Source organism: Struthio camelus, chromosome 2 (genome assembly GCF_040807025.1).
Source record: "Struthio camelus isolate bStrCam1 chromosome 2, bStrCam1.hap1, whole genome shotgun sequence".
In the NCBI taxonomy this organism is placed as follows: domain Eukaryota; kingdom Metazoa; phylum Chordata; class Aves; order Struthioniformes; family Struthionidae; genus Struthio; species Struthio camelus.
Window position 1 is genome coordinate 5,339,055 of NC_090943.1, and position 11,799 is coordinate 5,350,853.

At 42.0% G+C, this 11,799-nt stretch overlaps 1 long non-coding RNA gene across 4 annotated transcripts in view; it reads left to right on the plus strand.

Moving 5' to 3' along the window:
- LOC104140436 (uncharacterized) overlaps positions 1-6,145 on the plus strand; it is a 32,718-nt gene extending 26,573 nt beyond the window's left edge. For 2 of the 4 annotated variants that reach the window (XR_693302.2, XR_011139497.1), the window contains exon 7: positions 994-6,145. This is a non-coding gene — a long non-coding RNA (uncharacterized lncRNA). The remainder of the gene's footprint in view (positions 1-993) is intronic. The other 2 variants (XR_693303.2, XR_693305.2) reach the window with 1 other exon arrangement.
- The last annotated feature ends 5,654 nt before the right edge of the window (positions 6,146-11,799 follow it).

Sequence of the window (11,799 nt, forward strand, 5' to 3'; positions counted from 1 at the left end):
CTAATTTTATGATGCAGCACCACTGAAAACAAAAATTACTTGATCTAAATCATGCTTTGAAAAGGAAAGTCTTGCTGAATGCATGTGAATAACAGCTGAGAAATGCACCATCTAAAGTCCAGCCAGTTACTGAGGAAGAGTCAGTTTAGGATCTGGCCAAGCCAACACCTGGGAAGCAGCACAGAGGAACTGGAGATGCATGAAGCATAAACCCCCTTGATTCAGTGGGAAATGAGGGAAGAGAAGAGTGATTAGTGAGAAATACATGAGAGGATCCAGAAAAATGATTTAAAGACCTTGGTGAATCATTCATGCCAGTTAGCAAGCTGAGTTCAATTTAAATCAGACTCTTCCCCCCCCCCCCACCTCCAGTCATTCAAAACAACTCTACTGGGATACATTTGATCTTCTGTAGCTAGTACAAGATATTCTCCTGTCTCTTATGTTGACTGGCAGCATTTCTGAACGTTTAGAGCGCTGAGTTGCCGTGGAAGGAGAGCCCATAATAAAATAATAAAATTACAGGATTTTGAGAAGTTTGTCTCTGCCATTGTCACATTCTCTGCTCAGTGTTTTCCTGACTCCCCTCCTAACCTTACAGTGTCATAACAGCAGTTTTAAATCAAAGAGCAGCTTTTTGATCGATGCATCCCTTCGCAGGAAACCTGATGCTGCAGTTAGATGTTTCCCTACATGTGGAATTTCACCCCCTTGCATTGATGCTGAGGCAGAATAGTGTGCAGCTAAATATCTTACTATCTTGAGCTAACCCAAAGAAAGGCTTGGACATGGCAACAAGAAAAAGGGATGTGCTTCCTAGCAGAAGTACTTTCTGGTCACTGCTCTTCAGGGCTGCATACTGTGGCATATTTTCAGTACTGCTTTCAGCACATCAGTGGATTCCAAAAGCCAGGTAGCTTTAGCCTTGAGTCAATGCTCTTGTAAAGTTTCTGTATTTACACAACTTAATAGGTACTTTTTCATATGTCACAGTTGTGGAGATGCTGAGAGAAGGACTCCTCTGCACATCCATTAAATCTCCCCGTCCTGCAAAATAAGACAGAGCTTCTACAGCCAGGAGCTTCTGCTCTGAAGGCAAGATCAGGCAGCAACTATGCAAGAGCTACAGTCTCTCTACAAAGTTTGTCTGATGGACTGAGGACCCCACAGTACATCAAATAACATAAGGAACTGGATGGATTTCTTCTAGTGATGGGGCTCACCTGATTTTGAGCTATGTACCACACTTCTAGATGGCTAAGCTAGGCTGCTTTGCCAGGGGATGAGGAAGGCAGCATCTTGGGGGTGATTTGTCCCATCAGTTTCAGAGAAGTGTCTAAAAGATAGTCACCTTCTGGAGGCGCACATCTCTTCGTTTACTAATGTGGGAGTCTAGAAAACTATCTTGGACTTAATGACCAGGTGCGCGTCCCAGCTGAGCATGTGGTGCTTAGTGTCCACCTTAGGAGGAGTAAAATTCAAAGAAATTGCTTCTTGGGACCCACGTTATTTTTAATTTACTTAGCAAACTTTGGTCAGACTGCATAGTTAAACTATATTCCATTGAAGGTTAAAGGAAGAATGTAAGGCTGATGCAGAACAAACAGTTTCCTATGTTACTCAAAGAAGAGGTTGTCTTTATGTTGCAAGATTAGTGCAACTCACAGTGACAAGGCACGCAGAGGTGCAAAGGTCTACTGTATCTGTTGATACCATATGTTTTATTTCTGTGTTGCTAGTGAATTCAAAATGGCAGCCTCCTGCGCAAGAGAACTGTATGGTGGTTGGTTTTTTCTCTTCTTACTATTCTCTAATTTGGATCTTTTTTTGGCTGTTACTACCAAATAGTAGGCCTAATGGCTTCTACGCTTTAAAAAAGACTGTGAAAACAAGAGAACGTTAGCTCTATTCAGTGCCTGGCTCGGGATAATGGGAAGAACTGAGGAACACAGAGCTCTCTGTGGGGAAAGGCAAAAAAATGAGCAGAAATTAACAGCTTTGATTTAACCCTTGAGGTTTACTAACTCATATTTCTAGTTGGTATTGCTCTGATATGGAGTGCTGGTATGTCCAGAAATCAAGATGCCAGCACTGCTGCTTTTTAATACTCCTTCCTGTTTCAGTTCCCCTATTGAACCAATTTTTTGCAGTACCAACCTTCCCACTGCAAATTGCTATGGCAATAGAAGTCAAACACAAAAACAAGGCTCCCAAACACGTGAAGGTTTATTTATCCACATGAATTTGACTGCATACTTTCTCATGAATATTTCTGGGGTATGGGTCTCGGAACAGAATGATCTACAAAAAAGTTGCATTTAATGTGAAAAATATGGATGACAGGTATCTAGGATCTGTCATTCCAGTTCTCCTGGGGAATTGACTTACAGAAAGTAGATATTCTCCATCTTTTAGGAAAAAAGAATCCTTGCAGTGACAGCAGGCTACTCAGTCCCTCTTGAACTCATTTATTTCTTTTGAAAACATACTACACTGCTGTAGTAATCTAGGACATATCTACACTGTAACTAACTTGGCTCCCTACTTCTTTCCTGGGTCTGCGGTTGCTCATGTTGGTTAATTCCCAGGCCCTTTACAGGGGTGAACCAATTAGTTCCTTCTGGAGTGAAGGTCCGGTTCATTCTGGGATTTCTGTGGATAGTAGTGACAAAACTGCGCTAGATGTGGCTCCTCCTGCCCTCCAATGCTACCCTAGAAAGCTCTGTATTTTCAACCATGCAACACGTCTGCTCCCTGTTGTATCTTAAAAACATCAGGTGGGCTGCTGCGTACATGTTACCATGGACATTCGCAACGGTGAAAAGAAGTTCACTGCAAGGAGAATTGTCTAACAGCCCCAGTAGTGCCGCACATTGGTGCCTAATGCTCCTGCAAAGAACCCAGCCAGTCTGCAGGAGCTGCTCTGACAGCTAGGGGTTGCCCCGGCATACCTACATTGAGCAAAATAGAGGTAACCACAAAGCGGCAACAGGAAAAATCAAAAAGCCACTTTTTGGTGTATTGTTGACTGGTGACTACTTGGAGTGCAGTTTATTTAAATGGAAGACGGTTGTTTTATATAGTTTCTGTGCTGTTGCTAAAATGGTAGTGCTTTAAAATCCGGTACTTTATTTTAGATGTGCTTCCTCAGTGCTAGAAAAAGTTCTTTATATCACCCCCTATTGTCTGAATGGCACTACTAAATCACAAGCTGAGGCTTCTGTTTCCTTAAACATTTTTAACAGAGGTGTACTTAAAATGCTGTAAGTGTAAACATACCTTATGAAAATAAATAGAATTAAATGTGATAAAGCACTTGCTCTCAAGTTAAATACACCATGTGATTTATCATTATTTTATTAATGAACTCATATCTCAGCAAGTGATTTTTCATATCATCTTTTAATTAAAGCTGATTTGTGTCTCCATGGAAACTTTTAGCATGAACTACCATTATTGTAAGTCTATAAACAATCACAAAAACTTATAGCCTGTGAACAGACCCATAACTGCAGGAAAATTTTGTATTTTTAACTACTTAATAAGAAACATTTGTTGAATTTCCCTATTTACGAGGCGCTCTCTATTCTGACAAAGCATCTCAAAAATCTATGAGTCTATTGGAGTTTACAGCCCAGTCGGTACAGCAATGATGGTAGGCCGTATGTTTGACGAGAAAGTGACTTTATACTGTAACTGAACACAGTTTAGGGCAAAGAATGGAATAGTTCTGTGATTTCTTTTTACAGAGCCTTTTCTATTGTGAAAACGTCTCCTGGGAGGAAAATGGGAAGTGGTCCATGATGTTTAAAGATGGACAAGGAGTGGATGAAACAGCCATTTCTGAAGTGCAATATAAAACTAAATGACCCCTCCATCCAAAATTGGATACTCCCATCAAGAATTATTGTAAATATAAATGGCAACATCAGAAGCACGTCACTGAGCTTGTTGTAAAACTCCATCCCTCAGAAAAGAAAGAGTTTTAGACTTATATAAATGTAAATCCTTTCTCAAATTAGTTCCACATTAGCATAGCCTGAGAGAGTGCTGTTTCACATAGCAGCTGGGTTGCTGATAAGTGCCTACTGGTCCCCTGAAATGTAACTCCAGTCTAGCAATGGAAATTAATCAAATATAAACTAATGACAGTGGCCATCTGGTGCAAAGACCACAAGAAAAAGAAATGGGCGGAGTGAGGAGAAGAGCTATACACATTCATGGCAGCACATATCCTGCCCAGCGTTACGGGAGGTGGATGAACTATCTGGAGGTGACAGTTTGTTTATTGACCATTGTTCTGGGTTTCCCACCTCTTTTAAAAGATGTTTGTCAACAAATAATGTCTAGTTATGAATTGTTTAATTGGCTTCTTGCCTTCTGAATTACTCACGTATAGATTAGCTTAGATACTTGTAGCCCTCAGGCAGTTGTATCAGCTATATGCTTGATATGTCATATAGACTTGATATAGGCTTGTGTAGTAGCCGTGGGCTGGTGCAGCCTTGTGACCTTCCAGTCTCATCTGTCCCTTACTGTATTGCCTCATTATAAATAGCAGACTTTATGCTGGACTTTCCTTCTTTTACCTGGCTGAATGATGCAAAAAGAGGGAAAGAAAACTACGCATTGACCAATTTCTGGGAGGAAGAAAGAAGAGAGGAGTTAAAAGCTATGACAGAAAACATGGGCAATTTTTCTCGCTAGGTTATGCATCAAGTATTAGCTGAGGTTGCTCACTGAGATGTGAAACTTATATAGTACCACCAACTGGATCTGAATATGCTGCAAAATTGTGGTCCTATGTCCTTCTCGATTATCTAGCATCTACATTGCTGAGATTCTAGGTAAGAGGTTTATATCTACTTTGTAGGGAAAATGCAGCCAGGTACCATGCTTCTGCTTCATTTTACCCTCAAAATACAATCTTTCTGGCTCAAACTCATTTTATGATGCTTTTTGTATGGCAGTGGCATTGATTGAATTTCTTTCCATTACTTTTTTTTCGTCACAACAAACCAACAATAATTAGAAGATGGATAAATGGACGTGATTCCAGGGGGAAAGCTCATCTGAGCATACCTGCCAGTCAGGTGTTTGGGGAGGAACATGTTTCTTTTAGCGATATAAATGGTGATTTCTACAACGCTATTTTGCGTATAACTAGGGGAAAGTCATTTCTGGTAATTGTTTTTTTTAACTATCCCCTCAATTTCCTGTCTGTTAATCTTCCTTAATAGGATTACATGATTTTGCACATTATATAGGGAAGACAGCTCAGATATCCTTAGTGTTCCTGTAAGATTTGTGCAGATCAATGGCAGAGAAGAGATTTAGCCCAAATCAATTGCTATCCTCAGCCCTGCTGCAAGAGATCAACTGTATTACTAGCTACCAGGCAGCCAGTGCTAGCGAGGATTGTTAGGAATGCCCTGACACTGGAAGAGCCCTGGTCAGAGCTGAGCCTTGCTTGGGACAAGCTGAACATAAGATGTAAAAACTACAGTGAAGGGCGCTTGCTATGACCCTCTACTTGCAGACTACTTTCGTTTTTCTTTTGGAATTAAGTTTGTTCTGAAGACACAGCATGTTAAGATTGAACAGTAACTTTCTATCTCTTCCTATTCCCCGAAGCCAAAAAAAATTTGGAGTGGTATCTACCCCGTCAGTCTAATACTTGCAGTTTCTCAGCTTCCCTAGAAATGTGCCAGAAAGACGCAGTGCAGCCTAATTGAAGAGCAATTCATTTAAAATGAGCAAAGAGGTCTGCCCCACCTGTCAGCTCTGTGGACTTAGAGGACTGTAGCTGGACAGAAACCAACCATCTGTGTTGCAAGCTTTCTTTGGCTGCTTTTATAACTTAATGAATGAAATAATGTACTCATAGACTGTGATTGTAAGTTGTTGAATGACAGTATGCCAAGCATACTGTAATTGTAATTAAGACACAAAAGGTAATCAAAATGTGGATAATTATATCATGTGCAACTTGGCTTAGCTGTTTTTGTAAGAGCCAGAGAAAAGTTCTCTTGTGAAGCATTGCTTTCTTGTCTGGAAGGTCTAATCGGGTATTCTTCCTTTCTTCAAAGTGTCGTATTCTGGACTCTACAGGAACTGATGTATCAGAGAGCAATGGATCCACATAAGCAAATCATGTATTTGTCATGTTTTCTTCTGCCCTGTTGAACATAGAGGATGCGATTCACTAAACATTAACACTAGCCCCTGTTCTGAAGCTTGTGTGATGAAACATCCATTTGCAAATATTGTAGTAGGGTCGGTCACTGGCAAGTCTTGCTTGCGTTGAGGGTTAGAACTCCAGAAAATTGTTTTCTCTCCTCCGCCATGCCCTTCCCTTGTGTGATATATTTACTGTGGTTGGTGTTCTGGCTTATGCTGGCCTCGGCAATTTGAAAGTAAACAGCAACTTTGTCCTGCCACTGCAAATCCCATAGTTGGATCTTGTCAGTAAAAGCTGTGTAAGCAATTGGTTTATTATCCAGATAACACGATAAAGAAATTGCTAGTAGAGAGTCCCTGGAGTTGACCACTTACTGCCCTGGGAAGAGGAGGGAGGTGCTTTATGACTTGTAGCTGCTTTGCAAGCCTTTCTACAGCGAGTAGCAGAAGAGCACTAGCATCTAATTCCTGGCAACCGGATGAGATCTAATCCTACCAGATGCTGTTCAAGTAAGGGAGATGCTTGGCTTTTAAAACTCTTTCCAGAACTGAGTCTATGGCTCCAAGTTACTACCTCTCTTTTCACTATTCTAGCAGGCAGCTGGACATGCTTCATATGTCAGAGGAAGATTGCTGACTGTTCGCGCAAAGCATTTTTATCCAGACCAGATGCTGGAGCTGGTCACTGGAACTTGGCCTCCGACTAACTGTGTGCTAATAATAATACATTTATATGCTGGCTGGTGCTAGACCAAAAAATGAGTGGAGAGGAGCCAGAACACCACTTCTTTGCAAATGAGATAATGCAATTTCAAGTGAAGAGCTGTGTGAAGCGGTACCAGTTTCTTGAGCACTGCTTCTCCCAAGCAATTGAAAGACAATCAGGAGGGGCAGATAAAACAAAAGGAGAGAGGTTAGGATATTTAGGACTGTAATCCAGTCTGTTTCACTCAAAATCAATGAGTATGCCAGAGGGCTACCAGTTAACTGTATTGTGGTGTAACCCTGCTGTTTCCTGTGAGCTTGCATCGTCAGTCTTTCCTTAAAGCCTTCCTTATCTTGGCCATTTTTCCAGCAGGATTTCAGTGTAACTTGGAACAGCAAGTGATCAGCTCAGAAGAGAGAATTACTTTTAATTAGATGTAATTGAATTTGGAAAGGATTACACCAGTGGTCAGAGATAAGTCACTCAGATGGGAGCACCTGATTTTTCTTCTCATCTGACTCAGTTATCAGAATTGGCCTTCTTCTCCCTGCCACTTTTTTTTTTTTTTTTTTTTTTTTTTTTTAATAATGATTGGGACTGGGATGGAGGAAGCTTTCCAATCTCTGCCCTATTGGGAAGCTCCAGGAGGGCCTGACACAGAAAGCAGCTGCTAGTTCAGGAGCTGTGTTCTCATTCTTGATGTGTTGTTACTTGGTGTGAAAACTGCCCAGACGCAGACCTGCCTGCCCCGTATAGCTGACAGTTGAGCGTGTTGATTGTAATGGGAGTTGGAAGAGGTGAAAGCAAGCGCATTGGAAAGAATAAATAAAAGCGAGGGTAAAACAGCCTCAGATCCAATAGCTTAGATACAAAGTCTCTCTCTTTGAGACCTGCACTTGTTTATCACTCTCTCAAACTGTGATATGGCCCAGTGGACTAGAAATTGTAAGAAGATCAGGTTTAGCTAGTGAAACAGTTCTCACATTGATATGAGGAAGTCATACTGTGGACTGTGCTTCCTTGTCCTTACTACGACTTCTCAGTGGAAGCAGAGAGGGAAAGGCAGATGCAAAAAGAAAAATCTCTTAAATGATACTTCTACTAACTTCCAGCTTCCTGGAGCAGAGCAGGATGGATACTGGTGCGCTGTCACTTTCACTGAAGCCTGAGCAAGATGTGGAAAGATGCTCTCCAGCCCTGTTCAGGAGCGGCAAAAACCACTGGCTACCAAAGTACCGTCTGGCGCTCTTCCCCCTTCTCTGTTTGCCGTCCTGCCCTGGCACGGGGATTGTCTGCCCCCTTCCCCACTACCTCCTCTCAGCCAAGCTGCAGATGGTTTTGTCCTTTGAGTGACGTGCCTGCAAACGTCCGTCTCCCCTGAGGCCATCAGCAGTCTGTGCCATGTGGAGTCTCTGTGAGGCTGTACAGGCCAAGGGAGGCCTCGGAAATGGGACTGTACACCCCAAGTGACAGTACAGGGTGAGCGAGTTTTGCTTTTCACGCTTAGTGAAGTGTGAATGTGTCAACGTGTCGGGGGAACAGAGAGGAAGAATGGACGACCTCGGCTGAGCTTTGAAAGCCTTGTGTTCAAAATAAAAAGCCTTCATGCTGCAGTTATCCCTCGTGGTTATGGGGCAGGCATGGTGCCTGCAGAGCTGTTGTGCCTGATGCACATCTTTCCCCATGGCCTACTTTGTTCGAGTTGTGCCTAGCAGAAGGGCATGCTTAGGTGGGTTGTGACAGGCTGAACATGCTACCGAGACCCAAGCTGGACCCTTGGGGAGGGTGGGCGATTTCTTACGTAGCAGTTATCTCCCACAATGTCCCGGGAGGATTGTTTTGGAAGCAGTAGCGGTCCTCATGGGTGAGCTGGGACTGGGCATCCCTTTTCACTGCCGCTCTCGCTGTAGAAACCTCCTTTGCATCCCAGCCTACAGGCGTGTAGAGGAACAGCACGTTAACCTAGGCTTGCAACGATGAGCGTTGGCTCCTGGCAGATGGGGGAGCTGAGAGCATTTGTTATCTCCCCCCACTTGAAACGTAAGATCTTGGGGGACCACTTTCTGTCATGGGACTACGCTGGGAGGGGGCAGGCTCATAATCGTTCTACCGTACAAGTTACGGCGATGGCTTCTGCTCTTCCGTTATCTCTTTACCTGGCCGCTGGTTTGATCCTATTGACTTTAGTGGGTTATTCATAATGTACCTTTTTAACATAGAGATTTCCAGCTCAAAACTGGGGTATAATTCTTAAAAAAAAAAAAAAAAAAAAGGCTTTTCAGAATAAAAGCCCGGAGCATGCCTATCTGTTACCAAGGAAATGACTGTTGGAAGGCAAAGCACATCTTCAGCTAACATTCAGTTAAGGGAACCTTAGTATAGGAGACTTAATGACATCAGGGAGAGAAGGGACTCTCTTTAGCTGCCAGCAGTAAATTGTTCCATCCCCAAGTGTGACATTTTGGTTTGTAAAATACATGTTTTGTGCATATTTTGTATCTTGTTCTAATGTGTGTAGCTATAGATACAACAAATATGAACTACTTCTGGTATTGCTTTAAAACAAAAGGACATTTTAATTATGTTTATATTGGGATCTGGTTGAGCGAGATGTTAATCTTTGGTCAGGTACACTTATCTTAATGCCATGTGGACCTTCACTGCACAGTAGGGCTCGTACATCACTTTTGAGTAGAAGTAGAAAATGAAATGACTGGATTTACATCAAGAGACAAATTGAATGTTCTTTTGTGGATGCCCTAAATTTAGTTGCTTAAAGCATTCTTATCAGGAAGAAAAGAATCAGAATTTTAGTATGATTGTGTGGAAATAGGTTATTATAGCTCAGATTTCAGTAAAATTTTGCAGCTGCAAGATGTGGAACATCCTAGGTTGTGTTAAAAGAAAGGAGGAAAAAAACCCAGTAATTTCTGCAAGGATGAACTGCTGGCCAATTTATGATCAAATCTGGAAGATCAAATTTCAAGATTCCTTGGGACCAATGACTATAAAAAGGAGACAAAATTACTGGTAGGGATTCCATTGCAGTTCCCATTTATGGACAGGATTGGCACCAAATGAGTTATTTGCCCTTCCTTTGCTGTTCTGGTCTTTCTCAACCACTTACATCAGCAGTCAGTGGGTGGCTAGCTATTTGTTTCTGCAGTAGGTTTTTAGATGAGCCTGCTGCTGGCATGTCAGTAGGGCTGGTATGATAATGTTGCTGTGACTGTGACAGTGAGCAGTCTATATGTTGTGGCTGAAGCACTGTTTTTAGACACCTTCCCATCTTGTTATGAAAGCTTCAGGCTGTGGAGAGGGGGCAAAAGAGGGAGTTTGTCTGACTTGAGCAAAAATACTCTAAAAAGCTTTATCAGGAGAGGTTTGTTTTGAGGACAGATAGCCTGCAGCTGTGCTTTGGAGAGGGACCAAAGACTTGTCCCTCTCCATTTGGACTCTGTTCTCAGCTTGAAGTTAGATTTTTGGGTGACCCTTTGTGGAAGCCCTTTAATTGTTTTCCCCCTCAAGTCTCTCGGTATAAAACAGGAATAACTATCCCTTTCTGTTTCTGCTTGACTCTTTCCTACTTACTTCACGAGCTTTTTGGCCAGATTGTTCCTCAAGCAATGTTACAGCATAACAAGACCCCATGTCACTGGGACCACTACCACTGCAATAATAGAAATAAATGATATGAGGAATCCTCACAGCCTTCCCTGGAAGTTGTGTATGTTTGTAGGACGCTTTAGAAGGCATCTTCAGTCCTCGACTGTTAGAGCTGGCTCATGTTTTGTTTCTTTTCTTTAATCGTTTTTGCTGTTTCAGAATTTCGTCTTTTGAAAAAAAGAGTTTTGTCAAGCCATGTAACTTGGAGGGGGGGGGGGGGCAATGCTGCTTGGGCCTAAAACCTTCAGATTTTTGTTGAACAAGGGAGGGGGTAATCTTTGGCTCTTGGAGAAAATGTACTATTTATTGCAAAAAAATTTCTAAGTAGCTCTAACAGCCCGTGTTGAAGTACTCTGTGAAGGTCCAGTGTGTTCTTGGTGCTTTTAAAATATTCCTCTTACCACGAACTATCCTGGACAGTCGCAGGAAAAGTAGTGCAACTTCCAGATAACATAATATACGCAAGGAAGATGAAAGCTGTTAAGTGCTTAGAAACTGAGATAAGAATCAATGCATTGACTTTATTTCCTCGGTGGTTGTATATAGTTTTGCTCTAGTAGCAAGAATACTTCTTGCTACTACACTTTTCTGAATTTTATTCTGGTGGTCTCCCAAGTAGATACCTGAGTACATTAAAAAAAAAAAAATGTTACTTATGCTGTTGGAATGAATACATCAGAGCCACTATATGTTCTTGTCCTTACTTCAAAATAATTTGAATACAAGAACCCCTTCTCCTCCCCTCCCAAAAAAGCAAGCAGGGAAAAGGCCAATCGGTAAGCAAAAAAGCCAGGTTAGTCTTATCCACGTTCCTACAAAAGTGTACTGACACTGAGGCGTGAGACTAGCCAGATGTGGGCCACTTGGCCCATTCCTCCAAGTGTAGCCAGCTGCAGGTACAAGATCGAGAGCTTTTGACTAGAAACCAGAAGTGAACCTTCCTGATGGTTAAGACCTGTCATATTGCAAACTGCCTTTCACAGTGGTCCTGATATACCACGCTTGTGGCTGGCTAGTGTTATTTAACAACATCTCTAAAAATCATCTATTGGGACTGGGCAGAACTGATAGACATCTGCCTAGAATAGCTCAGCTGCTTATCCTTTAGAGATTTGTCATCCTCCTGGCTTATGCTTCTTCTGTGTTAGAAAGGAGCAAGCCTACATCTTAAAAGTATTTGAGTACATTTGCATGTCACAGTCAGAGTTGTCAGTATTTTTGGGTCATCTTGAGTCCATATCCAGATG